Source organism: Phodopus roborovskii, unplaced genomic scaffold, assembly GCF_943737965.1.
Source record: "Phodopus roborovskii unplaced genomic scaffold, PHOROB, whole genome shotgun sequence".
NCBI lineage: Eukaryota > Metazoa > Chordata > Mammalia > Rodentia > Cricetidae > Phodopus > Phodopus roborovskii.
Genome location: NW_026126606.1, coordinates 436,584 through 451,784, shown reverse-complemented (window position 1 = coordinate 451,784; position 15,201 = coordinate 436,584). Strand labels below are relative to the sequence as shown.

The following is a 15,201-nucleotide window of genomic DNA, read 5'->3' as shown; positions in this document are numbered from 1 at the left end:
GGCTAATTCTCATTTTTTTTTTGTTTGTTTTCATACAAGACAAAGGCATTAATGTACAGTACAGAGCTCAGGCTGGGGCTTCTGATTTCTGTGTGTGGAACCCACCAGGCTGTAGACCCTCCCTCCATCCAGCCGTGCAAATCTTCCTGTAATAGACCTGTAACCCATCCTGGTGACTGTGGAGTGAGCCCTCCAAGATCAACATTTGCAGTGGCTCAAGTACACTTCATAGTTTGTAAAGCCATTTCCCACTCCTTAGTATCTTTGAGCCTACCTGCCTCCCATCAAATCTACTTGATGGTGGAGTACTCTGCCAGAGAAGCTCAGAGCAGTCAGTCTTCTTCTGTGCAGCTTCGAGCAGCCCCAGGCCTCCTGACTGACTAGTTACTTTTCTTTATATGTGCCACGTAGTCAGCTCTGATGTAGAAGGGAAGGGATGAAGGAGGACATAGAGATGAGAGAAATGTACCTTTGTTTCCTGGGCACCTACAATACCATAGGCCCTGTGTATACATCAACTGTTTAAAATCATTAATATCCACATTTAGGAATTAAGAGATAGAGGGAGTAAGATGATTTGAGTTGAAACCCTGGGATCCATGTGGTGAAATGAAGGGACAGATTCCTGCAAGCTGTCCTCTGACCTCCACACATGTCATGGCACATGTATACTCACATATGCATACACAAATGAATAAGTGTGAAACAGACAGACAAAAACCAAAGGGATGCCGGAAACCTGGATTCTGAAGCAGTTGGGGGTGACTACAGAGAATGTTCCAGGCCTGTCAAAGCAGGGGTTGGGGAATGGTGAATAAGAAGAGGGTATCAATTATGTCTCCTAGTTGCCTCATGACGTATATCTACTTGAAGTCCTAAAATCCGGCCCTTTGTCCTGGTGCCTCAGCATTCAAGGTAGGTCAGATAAGTCTTAAAGGTGCAGGGTGAGACTTCCTTAAAGCCATGATTAGGGTTCTGAGACACTAGCTTCAAGACCAAGGAGGGGTGGTAAGTGTAGACCAGACTGGACAAGTGCTGGGGTTAAAGGTGGGCACTACTATGCATAGCTACACTCACATTTCTTCTCTTTTTCTTCCTTCCTTCCTTCCTTCCTTCCTTCCTTCCTTCCTTTCTTTCTTTCCTTTCTTCCTTTCCTCTCTTTCTCCCTTTCTTTTTCTTTTTTTCTTTTTAAATTATTATTTGAGACAGGGTTTCTCCTTGTAATAGCCGTGGCTGTGCTGCAACTTGCTTTGTAGATCAGGCTGGCCTCGAACTCACAGAGATCCACTTGGCTCTGCCTCCTGAGTGCTGGGATCAAAGGCGTAGGCCACAACCACCCAGCTATACTCACTACCCTTAAAGTACTATATACGTTAGCTTTTATTTAATTTTAAAATTAAATTTATTTACTCTGTGCGTGCATGCATGTGTGTGTTTGTCTGGGCATCTAAGAAGGCAGTAATTCCCAGAGCTTCTCACTGCCAAGTAGGTCCATATGACTAATTCTGGACCATGAGTTGGGCAGAAATGACTTTGGCCAGACTATTTCCAGGCTTAGCCCCTAAAAGATCTCCCTGAAGCACAATGCCTGCTCTCTTGGCTTTTTTCTCTTAATGGATGCTGAGAACCAGTGGTAGCCTGAGGGTCTGCTGACCTCACTGGGTTTCTGGATGTCTGAGTGGGGCCCTTCTCTTCCAGGCTGAAGTGCAACCTGGGAGTGGATAAGGGAGCATAGTACGAAGCAACCTGCCTTGGCGTACTGGATCTCTGAAGTCCTCTGTCTTGCTGGGGCACTGCTGCTGAGGACCTTACCTGTGTAGTGGTGTGCTATGGAAAGGACACCTTGGATAGGATCTTTACTGAGAAGGAAGTCATCATGATCTGAGAGACCAGGTCCAACCCCTAACATCGGTTGGACAGGTACCCTGTAGCCCTCATAGCCATTGTTTCCTCGACTCTTCTGGGTTTAGTTGTGCCTTTCTGCACCAGAGGCAGGGAGGAATGGAGAAGGCCCTGGGGCTGCCCTCCACCCTCGGGAGCTTGCTCTACTCCTGGCTCTCTTGGCAGCCTCCTGTGTAGTAGGAGTTCACTCACATGTTTTTGTGGAGGAGGATTTGAAGGAGGGATTTGAGTTTTCCCCTAGAGACGCCAGAGAGACAGTTTTGTCTCTGCACAACAGGCTCGCCCAGCTCCTCATATAAGCTGTTTCTGTGGTTACCTGTCTTCTGGGATGTTTGCAGTGGGTGGGCATGGCAGGTGCGATCTGCCAGGGTATGCCGGGAGTTGAAGGAAGAGCTACTGTGCCCCTCCCTGGCACCTAGAAGGCCAACTGTCCCTGGTTTGGGAGATGTCAGCCCAGCTGCCCTCCTCACCAGGAGACCGAAACCACACTGAATGTGAGGGAGGGAAAGACCCAAAGAGGTCCTGGCCCTCCTCGCTGTCTGTTTGACAGGTGGAGAAACAGAGGCTGAGGGAATCTAAGGGTTTTCTTGGCAAGATGGCTGGATGAGTTGGGAGAAGTAACTACAACGGGAATCCAGGTCTTCCAGCCTCCAGGCCAGGCTCTTCCCTTTAACGAGGCGCGGGAAGATGGGTGATAGGTGCACACGGGACTGGCGTGGAGAGGGAGGGAGGAGGGCCTGGCAGAAGGCCCAGAAGGTGCTGGGGTGCCTAAGGCGAGTCAGGCCTCTTTTCTACTTCCCTGGCCACCAGGGCCGCACTTCCTGCCAAGAACGGCGGAGGCTGGGGGCGCTGGAGTAAAGCCGGCCCCTCCGGGCGCCGCCTCTCGGTCTCTCCCACACCCGCAGGCCAGAGGCCAAGGTTGAGGGAGGTGGGATCAGTGCTCGGCCCCTCCCCAGTCCAGGAGTCCTGTGGAACTGACACCCAGCGGGGAATCTGCGAGTGGTCTGGGTAATAAGGACCTGGGGTCGCCCACAGAGGGTCCGGCAGTGGGTGTGGCACAGGACGGGGGCGTGGTCGGGCTGCAGCCGGGGAGGGGCTAATTTTGGAGGCGTGGTTGAGGTGGGGGCGGGTCCTCAGGAAACTTGAGTGTCCGCCCCCACCGTGCGCCCCGCCCCGGCCTCCGCCTCCGGGTCCCGCCTTCCAGTCCCTTCCTTCCCGGGCTGGTGGTGGCTGCGGGTGCTGGACCTGAGGAGCGGCGGTCGCCCACACCTCGCTCCCTCCTGAGCCGGCGGATCCTTTTGTCTCTTCGAGCTGCGAAGGTCGCAGGGCCGGCGCAGCGGCTGCGGGCGCACGGACGCCTGCGCTCCTAGTCACTTCCTCGGCCTCAGCCGCCGCCGAACTTGGGCTCGAGAAGCCGGCGGACCGCGTCCAGTGCCGGAGCTGGTAGGAAAGGGGCCACTGTGGGGCTGCGAGGCTGCGTGGAGGGAGCGTGTGTGCACCGACTCGCTGCACCCCGGCTGTGTGAGTGCGCGGGTGTGTGCGCACAGGTGCTGATGGTGCCTATTTCTCTATGTGGTGGACTCTCAGCTGGCCGCCAACGGTGGCGTGGCTCTGGAATGGCGTGCCCTCGTGGGGATCTGTGTGCTCGGTGGGATGTGCACTTTTCAGACTGCGTTTGTGGAATTGTGTGTCGGGGTGCAGTTGTCGGTGGGGACTAGTGCTGAGAGAGTGTGTGTGTGGGGGAGCCTCTTGCGCAGCGTGGGGGTGGCGGGGTGGGCGTGGGCGGTCTGGCCTGGCAAACTGAGCCCCCGGTTGGTGTCGCTCGCTCGGCGCAGTGCGCAGCTCAGGAACATGAGTGTCTGCCTCATGGGCAGCGGGCATTGATACCCCTCCCCCCCCCGCCCGAAGCAGGTCCACAGGGTCCACGTGGGACGCTTGTGAGCTTCTAAGAGGGGTGGGGACCTGCGGGGTGGTGATCAGCTCTGGGACACTGGGAAAGACCAACCCAGCCCTGGCCTTGCCGTTACCGCTCTCAGACCTGTGCCAGACACGCCACTTTCTTGGGTCCTTGGGGACGGTCCTGATGGAGCTAGAACGCATTCTGTGCAGTTCTTGACCCAGAGCCTCGCACACACTAGGTGCCTGTCACTGGATTCTCATCTCTTTAAAAAAAAAAAAATCTGTTTTGCCTATATTGTGGATGGCGCTGTCATTTCCTGCTTTCTGGCTCTAACTTCTCAGCGAAAGCTTGGAGATTCGAGAAAGTTTAGGCGACTGGGTGCGTTGTCTCCTCTCTGCACCTTGTGGGCTGCGTGATGTGATGTGGCCTTTGGGGATGTGGGAACCCGTGGTGCATTCTACCAGCCTGGAAAGCTCCCGCTTCTGCGAAGGGTTCTGAGAAGCAGCTACTCAGGAGCCCTTTTGTTCAACAAGTGCTTGGGGGATGTCGCTCCTGGAATTTCAGTCGCTGTGTGAAAGTAGCGGTCTCCGTAGACACGCAGTCTGTGGTTCCTGGAGCTTTTCTACTGGCCTGGTCATTTGGGAGAGCCACCCTCTGTTCTCCTAGCCACTACTGAGTCCACCTAGAGGAGGGTATTTGCCTGAACTCCAAACCCTGTTGGACGCCGCCCCCCACCCCTCAAGCCCCACCTGCCTCTGCTCTCATGCAGTCAGCCTGATGCAGGAGGCCGAGGTCTGCTTGGCATCCTTCCTTCTAGTTCCACGCCTTGATTAAAAAGAAAGAACACACACACACACACACACACACACACACACACACACACACACACACACACCAACTGTAAACCTGGTAAAAACCTCACTACCCTGGATATGCATGCCACTGTTATGGACAGGTTACTCAGCCCATCGCACTTTGGCTTTACTGTGTGTGCAGCAGCCAGAGAGGTGTGTGGGGCTGCTTGCTGGCCCTGCCAAGTCCCTTAATGGCTTCCCTTCTCTGCCTTGTTCTTCCCAGGACCCTTCCCGGTTTAAAAACAGCCTTTAAGCATGGGAGGAACAGATCCTCTTGGTGCCAGGGACTCTCAAAATGGAGCTCTGGTGGGGACTGGGCTGGGTTAGGGATGCCTGCCACCTGCCTTTGTATGGGATGTGTTCCAGAGTATGACATGCTCCTCAGTGCTCTCAACGCTAGAAGATGTTACAGGTGTTGAGACTTAGGAACAGAAGCCTCTGGTTTGGGTCCTTTGGTTTGTCTCCAGAGCCCTGAGGTCTTTGGGATGATGGCCATCCAGGGCTGTCATAAGCTGATTTGTCATCCTGACTTGATGTCGGGGACTTACTTTAGAAAGCCACTTGTTTTGAGACTATCAAATGGTTTTAGATCCTAAAGAGAAAAGGGCTTTTGATTGGAACCTGATCTACCCCAGATTAGATTTAATAATCATTTTTAAAAATCAGTCTGGCTTTCTCAGCTCAAAAGATATCCGAAAGCTGCCTTGTTTTGTTTTGCTTTCCTAGTTAAAGCCAGCCTTTTGTCTCAAGCAAACCAGTATTTTGGCCTTCGATCTATTTCTGTTTCACTTTTGAAAGCGCCTGTAATTGCGGAGCTCTTGAGGTTTTATTGGATAATGTGCAATGGGAAGGCCCAGGGGCTATGTCGCTCCCTTCTGGGGGTGCAGTGGCACTGCCTAGCCTCAGCCGCTCCTTTGAACCCTACTTTACACTGTACACTGTTTCCTAGGTGGAACACAGCTGTCAATGTGTCATGATGTGTCATGACAGGAGCCATGACTTCGAGAATGGAAGTCTGGAAGGCTGTGGTTGGTTTGTGGAGAGATCAGAGCAGGTGGACAGCCCAAATGAACAGGGGTTTGCCCAAACTACAGTGTGCTCAGAGAGAGAGAGAGAGAGAGAGAGAGAGAGAGAGAGAGAGAGAGAGCGCTTCAGGGAATTGTTTTAGATGTTGTCTCAGTCCCTCTCAGACCACAAGGCTATGCAGAATTAGAAATTCCCATGGAAGGAAAAGAAATGGGTCCTTTGCTAGGCTAGTTCCATCCTTACACAGTGAGACTTTTGTTAGGCAGTGGACCTGCAGCTCTTAGCCTTTGGAGCTTAGTACTCAGGACCCCGAGGGCTGCCTTACCGGGCTGCCTTACCTATCCGTTTTACACAGGCTAGGCGCAGGATGCGGTGTCTTCCTCTCAAACTTCTTCTGAGACTTTGTATTGCCCTTTATAAATGGTGGGACTCTAGGCTTACCTACAGCCCAGCAATAATCTCAGGCCCTCCCAGGGAGCCCCAGTATTTATTTGGGATTGAAGGTTAAATTATTTGGCAACTGGGTTCTTTATCTAAGTTAGGATCCAGTTTGTATTAGGACCTGTTGCATTCCAGCAAGTCCCAAACAGTGCTTGTTTGGTGTGGGAGAATGCTTCCATTTTATGAGTTGCTGGCCCAGGCTTGATGGGGGATTATGTATGCTTTTTGAGTGTTTGTCAGGATCTGATGTCACTGTGCTTGGGAAGGGAGGGCCCTGTTGAGGTAGGATGAGCTGACACTTGGAGATTTTAATTGTGCACTTCTGTGGGGCTCCCCATCAAACCTACAGTCTTTGGGGTGTCAGTGTATCTGTAAATCTCACATAGTTCTTGTGACTGGCTCCTTTTCGGTTGGGTTCTTAATCCGTGGAGGATGTAATTACATATGGAGATACCAGGATGGGTTGACAGGCTAACTCCTCAGTGCCCCTTGCTCTGTGTAGGAGAAGAACAACATTCATTTCAGAACCACTTTCTAGTGGAGGTGGGTTGTAATATAGAACTTCAGGTAATCAGTATTCTTCAGTGCTGATGAGCAATGTGTGAGTCTAAAGAAATCACACACACACACACACACACACACACACACACACACACACACGTTAGAGAACCCTACCTTGACCACGTTGGTTCAAATAAAAATGAATTTCAAAGGCAAAGCTTTACATCTCAGCATTTATGAACCATGACTAACTGAACACTCCCTTCTCCCAGCTCATGGCTCACCCTCTCCTGCCAGCCTGAGGGCTGGAGACTGCACTTCTTAGAGATCTTTTCCTTTACCTTAATGACCCTAGTGCATCCCCAACACTTCTAACCTAGTGGCTCTACTTTCCTGGTACTTTGTTTCTTTGTGGTGTTTTAGGTATAGCCCAAGTTGGCAAGCAGCAGGAGTCGTGTGTGTGTGTGTGTGTGTGTGTGTGTGTGTGTGTGTGTGTGTGTGTGTGTGTGGTGTGGTGTGTAGAGATGTCAGTTCAGCTCTACCTGTCTTCTCCAGGAGCTAGCAATAGTCTCTGAGTAGGAAAACTCAAGACTGGTAACCACTCCATGATGAAGATTCCCATGATCCCAAGAGAAGAAAGAAAGGGGGTAGGGCGGTAGGTCTGCTGTGGTAGATCACTTGTCCAACATACATGAGGTGCTAGGCTCAACCACCAGTACTGCCAATTAAATTTAAAATGGAAGCAGGCCTGGGTTGAGGGGTAGGGTGACTCAACTTGCACAGCCGCTATGCTTCAGTATCCTTGGGCCTCCTTTGAAATCATTCCTTGCTGTAAGTTTGCCTCAGCCAGGGATGAGTCCCTCAGTAAGAGCAGTATAAGCAGTGCACTTGCTGGATCCCCCAAACTGGTAGGTGACACACTCTTACATCACCCCCTTGGATGCAACCCTGGTTCCATGTTCTACCCATCCCAGCTGGTCCAGAACTCTGTGTTGAGCCCACATCTTCTAGCTATCATGACTAGACAACCTTCTTTCCTTGTCTGTGTAAGCTCTGTGTCTCAGGTAGGGATGAGGTCTCTTTTCTGTCCCTCATGGCACCTGGTGAATCTTCAAAGTAAATCTGGCGTACCGTCTCTTCTCTCAAGCGGAGCCACTGCCTCCCATGCACTGTGCCTGCTGGTTTCCCACTACAACCCTGCTACCAGCAACTCCATGTAGGGGATGTCATTTCACTCATCCTTACTCAGGTTTGTCTCTTACAGAGTAAGTTAGTTCCCACGCCTCCTGTGAACCTCTTCCAGTCAAGCACTGGGAAAGCTGGACCTGCTGCTGCTGTAAAATTAGGGTCTTGAACTGAGGATGGAGTGGGAAAACCATCAAAAAGCCTTTAGAGTTGAAGGGACCCATTTGGGGAAGCCTCTGCCAAGACCAGGATCAAGGAAGCTGGGTGGGGGGATGCCCTCTAAGAGCGAGAGGAGTGGAGACTAGAAGGGCTGGGGCTGGGTGGTTCCTAACCTCTCTCCCTGTCCTCTAGAATCCCTCCAGAATTCTGTAACTACAAGAATTCTGTAGTGATATACTGCAACTCAGATAAAGTTTTGTCCATTTAAGTGTACAGTTCAATGGTTTTTCTATTGATCTACAGTTACATAACCATTGCCATCATCTGTAGAGGCTTCCTGCATCTTCTCTGAATGATGTCTCACCCTCAGGTCTCACTTCCTGGCCCAAGCTCCATCCCAGGCAGCCACTTGAGAGCCTGTTCTCATGGCTTACCTTTTCTCTCTCCTTCCCCTCCCTGAGTTTAACTCAAGGGATCTCTTCCTGTTTATAGTGGTGGTGGTAGTAGGGGTTGTTAATAGATGCTGTCCAGGGGCTGGAGAGATGGCTCAGCAGTTGGAAGCACTGACTACTCATCCAGAGAATCCAATTCAGTAGCACCCACATGGCAGCTAGCAACTGTCTGACACTCTCACACATACATGCAGGCAAACACCAATGCACATAAAATAGATAAATAAATAAAATAAATGCTGTCCAGCCTGGCGTCTTGCCCAAGTGTAGCTCGGCAGGATATACTTGTTATAAGTCCTGTGGTTGGTTATGGCTTCCAGGCATGGTATGTGAACTGTGGCTGCTGCTTCAAGCTCTTCAGTTAGTGAAGTTAGAAACAAGCCTGTCTGGGAGACACCCATGTCAGAACTCTGACCTCTCTGGAGGATGCCACTGCCTTCATCCTGGAGGTGTGGATGAAGGATCACTATCGTCTGTTCCTAGTGCTGTTCTATCGCTTAATCTAAAATGATGGTCCCCTGACTCCAGTGTCAGGTGAGAACTTGTAGTTTGGGGGTGTTAGTGAGAATGGGCCAGATGAAATAAAGCATAAGGAAGGAAGGAATTCAGGGCCTCTCAGTCAGGGCACCCTGCAATACAAGGGATTCCCTGTAGCTCCCTCCCTAGCTTGTCTTGGGGAAGTTACTGGCTCTCTAGGTAAACCATGTCACCAGGGTCACCATCATCACCATAGGTCCTATCACCGCTGATAGTTGTTACCACCGCCTGTCACCGCCATCGTCACAACCACTGATATCCTCATTACCATCACCACAGTCATCACCATTATTATCTCTGCTGTCATCAGCACTACCATTATCATCGTTGTGGTCACCATCATTACTACCAGTACTATCAATCATCGCAGTCACCTAGTCTCAGCATAGATTCAGTCTTTGGTCCATGTTCACACTTTGTGATGTAATGGCCTGTGGTTATGGGTATGAGACCTTGCATAGGATGACTCTAGACACAGATAACTCGAATGGAGGATGGATGGTAGAGTATGATCACGAAAGTGGCTCCAGGAGACTTACTGATCTGGAAGCTTCTGGAAAAAGCTCATTCATTCTTTAAGGCTAGTGTTATCTGGGCTGTGGTGCTCTCTATGTCCCTCCAGAGAGCCCAGTTGTACTGTTTGGGCATTGTTTGCCCACCACTCCCAAGGCAGCAGGCCTCTGAAGCTAGAACCCTGTAGATTTCTACTGGTTGATGCTCTCTTACTGGAATAGAGCCAGGAGCACAACGGATGTCCAGATGTGTGCTAGAACCCCACTTGCTCCTCTGTAGGGTGATTGCATTGAATTATTTAAAATCTTCACAGTTTGCCTGAGGGGCATGGTCTGCAGGCTTGTGTGGCCAGCCCAGTGCACTAGTGGCATTTCTTATGCATGTGGCTGATGGGGCATTTGTTAAAACTGTGACACAGTGGTCTGGAAGCCATGACGACAGCATGGGTTGCTGGGATGACCCCTGCCCTGCTGATGTCTGGCTTTGACTTGGCATAGGAAGGCTTACTCTCTAGAGTCCATCCTCCTCATTTGTTAAATGGGGTTTATGGCTGGATAACTTTCAAATCCTCCATCAGAAAAAAATGGTTTTAAAAAAAGTAAACTTGTGTGGTAAGACATATCCAACAAAGAGCATACTGAGAAATGTTCGCTGTTTTGTTTTTGTTTTTTGAGACAGGGTTTCTCTGTGTAGCTTTTGGGGCCTGTCCTGGAACTCGCTCTGTAGACCAGGCTGGCCTTGAACTCAAGAGATCCACCTGCCTCTGCCTCCCGAGTGCTGGGACTAAGGGTGTGTGCCACCACTGCCCACTGAGAAAATTTATGTAGCTAGACTGACTGCAAAAAGAGAAAGAAAAGAAAGGAAGAAAGGAAGGAAGAAAGAAAGGAAGATTAATGAAGAACCTCTTAGAAAACACAGCTAGGCGTTGGTGGCACATGCCTTTAGTTCCAGCACTCGGAAGGCAGAGGCAGGCGATCTCTGTGAATTGAAGGCCAGCCTGGTCTACAGAGCTAATTCTAGGACAGGCTTCAAAGCAACACAGAGAAACCCTGTCTCAAAAAAAAAAAAAGAAAAAAAAGAAAAAACCTCGCAGATACCTTGGCAACTGCTGTGTTGAGAGGCAAGGTGATACTAGGTGGGGTGCAGCCAGGGAGCTCAACTTAACTCCCTGTTGGGTGGGGTAACAAGGCAAGGCTCTTGGGAAGGGGGTGTGGGAGACAGCCTTGCTCACAGTGAGAGGCTGGCAGAGGTTTGCAGGTACACTCAGCCCTTGGGCTCTGGACTCAGGGCCTTATTTAGAAGTTGTGTACTGTTCCCACTGGGTGCTCTAGCAAGGAAAGCCACTGGCAAGTATGCAGTCTTCCTCAATTTAATGATGGTTTCATACTTGGGAGGTTCTATGCTGATGATCTAAGAGACTGGGAGATGGTGCTTCTTATTTCCATTAATTGTAAATTAGGGAGATGTCAGCTTTATGAAGTATTGCGCAGGACAAGTAATCATACTATTTTTCAGACCAAAGTTTATTTAGTGAAGCAAAACTCTGACCAGATTTTGCTTCAAATTGGTCTTGTGAGAGAACCCCTAAGAATTCTTTTAAAATTAGCACATAGTTAGATAGTGGGAGTTAGTTCCTGGGGTTGAACACTGGGAGTTTAAGCATTTCCTAAGTATGGGGTTGGGAACCAAAATATGCAATTATACAGACAACTTCATTTTACTTACGTTTGAGAGGGGAAAATCAGAAGAGGCCCATGGGAAAGAAGAGGCTCAACTGAGGACAGGCATTGAGTACAGCTGGTGGCTGAGTGATTCCTCCTCCCTGCTCTGTTGAGTTTCTGCGCAGTGTTAAGTTTTCCAATGGGCGTCTAAGACTTTCATAATTAGAAAGAAGAGCAGTCTGGAGAGATGGCTCAGTGGTTAAGAGCACGGTCTTGAATTCTGTTCTCAGCACCCACGTGGTGGCTCCCAACCATCTGTAACTTCAGTTCAGGAGATCCGGTGCCCTTTTCTGACCTCCGTGGGCACAGACATACATGCAGGTAAACACTCATTCACTTAAAATAAATAAATTTAGAAAAAGAAAAGAAGGGAGGGAGGGACAGGTGCTGTATGTTGTGGTCCATGCTTGTAATTCTATGTCTTAGGTGGAGGCAGGAGCATCAGTGTTTCAAGGCCAGCTTTAGTGACAGTGAGTTTGAGGACAAACTGAGCCTTATCTGAAACAAAACAAAAAAACCCTCCACCACTACCTTCACCACCAACAAGGAAGGAAGGAAGGAAGGAACGAAGAACGGTCGCTTGGTTTTTAAAGGAAGCCTGAGACAGTAGCCCTTGCTCATCTCATCTGTAGCATACTCTCTTTAATTTGTTTACCAAATTCTTCCTTATCCCCAGACTGTCTGGAACCCACAACTTCCATACTGTGGCTGTGTGAATTAATGGAAATGCATCTAAAATACACCATTAGAATTTGTTAACTCAATCTAAACTCAATGTGGAGTAAAATGCATTAGCTGGGTATAAGGGGAAATGTCCCCAGTCCTCCAAGAAATCCGCCTTGTCACTCTGGCCGAGTGCAGTTTGTTCCCGACCCACAGTGCACTCCTGCTTTGTTTGTTTGGATTTGGGCATTCACTTGTCTCTTGATCTAAAGGTGGCTTCCAGCTCCTGATGCTTTCACACAGAGTATTAATTTTTTTTTTTTTAAAGCTTATTTGCCAGGCGGTGGTGGCTCATGCCTTTAATCCCAGCACTTGGGAGGCAGAGGCAGGTGGATCTTTTTGAGTTTGAGACCTGCCTGATCTACAAGAGCTAGTTCCAGGACAGGCTCCAAAGCCACAGAGAAATCCTGTCTACAAAAACCAAAAAAAAAAAAAAAAAACAAAAAAACAAAAACAAAACTTATTTATTTTGTGTGTACATCTCTCTCTCTCTCTCTCTCTCTCTCTCTCTGTGTGTGTGTGTGTGTGTGTGTGCATTTTTTGAGGTTGCAAGGCCTGTTTCTGTCCTTCTACCTTGTGGGTTCCAGGCATCACACTCAGGTTGTTGGACCTGGCAGCAAACACCTTTGTCTGCTGTGATATCTTGACAACCCTCACTTGGGGTACTTTGAAGCCTTGCTGCCAATGGTCCCTGTTAGCGTTTTTGTTGTTCTTACTTCTTCAGGTATCATCTCCTGTCTGTCTGTCCTTCTGGCTGGCTGATGTGTCCAGTTTCCCCTTTGAGGTAACCTTTTGTGTTCTTGTCCAGCCATTCCCTCGTGACCAGGAGGTGGGATCTGCTAGCATCCTGCCTTGGGAACCAGAGGGTTCCTGGTGCTTTGACTCAGGTGTTGCAGGCTGATGCTGACTGGTGTGGAGCCATCTCAACCTTTGATTGGATCAGGACAGACTTTTGGTGGCATCCTTCCAAAGGCTATTGTTCCCTGATGTGTTTCAGCAGCTCAGTCTGCCAGGGTCAGCATTGGAACCTTAGGAAAATGATTGGCTAATATAAAGATTAATTTTAGGATGGACGAGGGAGAGAGGTGTTGGGAGCTGGGCTGCCTCCAGGCAAGAAGCATTGCTGAGGCTTGTGGGGAACCCGGGGTTGCCTGTGCTCCCTTCTCAGTGGCTGCTCATTGTTTTGTTAGATTAGATGTGCTTTGAAGCACAGCTTTATGGCCTATTCTCTGTATTTATGATATGGGAAAGAACATTGCAGTGGTCAGCAATATTCCATTGCGCCTGGTGGTATATAACTTCACGACCTTCACTGTAAGGAACAAAATTTAAAAAAAAAAAAAAAGAACAGAGTTCCATATTGTTCAGAAATTGCCCTTCCTGATGCTGGGTCCTCTGGCAGTCCAAGCAACCATGCAGGAAGTCTGCTTGCCCATCACTGAAGACAGGTATGTTACTATGGAGACCAGGTATGTCACTGTGGTTTCCCGGGTGCCCCAGTCGTCCTAGAAATTGAATAAGCCCCACTTTAGGAATGTGTGTGAATGAACTTTCTCTACGCAGAGGTGGGCTCTTTATTTTACTGGCAGTGTGATTTCTGACGTCATTTTACTTTCAGCTCTCTCATCTGCTTAGTTATGGATAGCTTCCCCACCCCTTCCCCTGCCAGAAACAAAAGTTCCTGAGACCATCTACTGAATACAGCAACAAGCCTTTGAAACCTTTTACTAAAGCAAGGAAGCTTGTTTAGCAAGAAGGATGAGGTCTCTGTAGAACTCAGCCAATGAGTTCAACCACTGTGGGCTGTGTTCCCAGCCTTGACCCAGGGCCCAGGACAGCTTTGGAGCTGAGTTGCTGAGTCTGTGTTATGACCACACTCCCTATGTTCTCAGTGCAGTATTGCTATCTGAGAGGATAGACTTAAAAGGCCAGGTGTGGTAGCACACACCTTTAAACCCAGCACCTGGGAGGGAGAGATGGTGGATCTCTGTGAGTTCAAGGCCATCCTAGTCTATATAGTGAGTTTTAGGACAGCCAGAGCTTTATGGTGACAGCCTGTCTCCAAACAAGCAAACAAAAAATCTTGGAAGATAGAGAGGGGCTAGCAGATGGCTTAACCAGTAAGGACAATTGCTGCCAACCTTGACAACCTGGACTTGCATGGTGGAAGGAGAGAACTCGCTCCCAAAACCTATTTTCTGACTTCCACAAGTGATAAAAGTCAATAAATAAGTGTAAAAAAAAAAAAGTAGAAATGTTTATTCAGGTTCACTCTTTCAGAGGTTTGGTGACTGGTCACTCGGCCTGGTGGTGTGACACAGGAAGTGTTGTGGTTGATGGGGAAATGAAGGAAGAGGAAGATGCCAGGGTCCCATTGTTCCTTTCTAGGGCATGCTCTTGATGACCTTGCTTCCTTCTAGGAGGCCCCACCTCTTGATGGGTTCCACAAAGCCTTCAGTAGTGTCCTGATTGGGTTTTGTCAACCTGACCCAAACCTAGACAAGGCTGGAAAGAGGGACTCTGAACTGAGAAAACACCTCTAATAGATTAGTCTGTATGCATGTCTGTGGGTGCCTTTTCTCCACTAATGATTGGTGGGCGTGTCCCACAGTGGGCAGTGCCATCACTGGGCATGTGATCCTGGGTTGTATAAGGAGGCAAACTGAGCAGACTATGATGAGAAAAATCAGGAAGCAGCAGCATCCATGGCCTGTGCTTCAGTTCCTGCCTCCAGGTTTCAGCCCTGACTTCCTTCAGTGTGGGAGTGTGACCTTAGAGTACTAAGAAGAAATAAAACATTTCTTCCCCAAGTTGCTTTATGTCCTGGTGTTTTATCACAGCAATAGAAACTCTAGTTAAGACAGAAATGGGTTCCAAACTAGTGGGGTATTGCTGTGACCAACCTCACTGTGTGTTTTGGGGAGGATTTGGGTTGGAAAGGCCATTGAATGCTCAAATCTTAACGGGCTGTTCTCCGGGAATTTGTAAAGATAGAAATACTGAGTGATTAGATGATGGAGGTCTGGCTTGTTCAGAGTGAAGTAAAGACTATCAGGGCTCTGTTAGTCATATTTTGAATTGAGACTCCGTGGTTCTGGTCAGCTGGGGCTGAAGGATCAGCTGTGATTAATGAGACCAGAACCACAGAAGTGAACCCTTTGCTTTGCTGAGATAATCAGCCCTGGTCACATGCGGCTGAAGAATGAGCTGTGGTTAAGAGCAGACCAGCATCATTGAGGAGAAATCTTCTGAGAAATGCTTCCTCCTGGCCGGCAGGTAGAAGCTGT

General features: G+C 49.1%; 1 protein-coding gene across 1 annotated transcript in view; it reads left to right on the top strand.

Annotated features, from left to right (window-relative positions):
- Positions 1–3,136: 3,136 nt before the first annotated feature.
- The window catches only part of Hpcal1 (hippocalcin like 1), a 95,893-nt gene continuing 83,828 nt past the window's right edge, over positions 3,137–15,201 (top strand). Inside the window, exon 1 of the mRNA XM_051205942.1 lies at positions 3,137–3,345. The gene's annotated coding sequence lies outside the window, so the exon portion shown is untranslated. The remainder of the gene's footprint in view (positions 3,346–15,201) is intronic.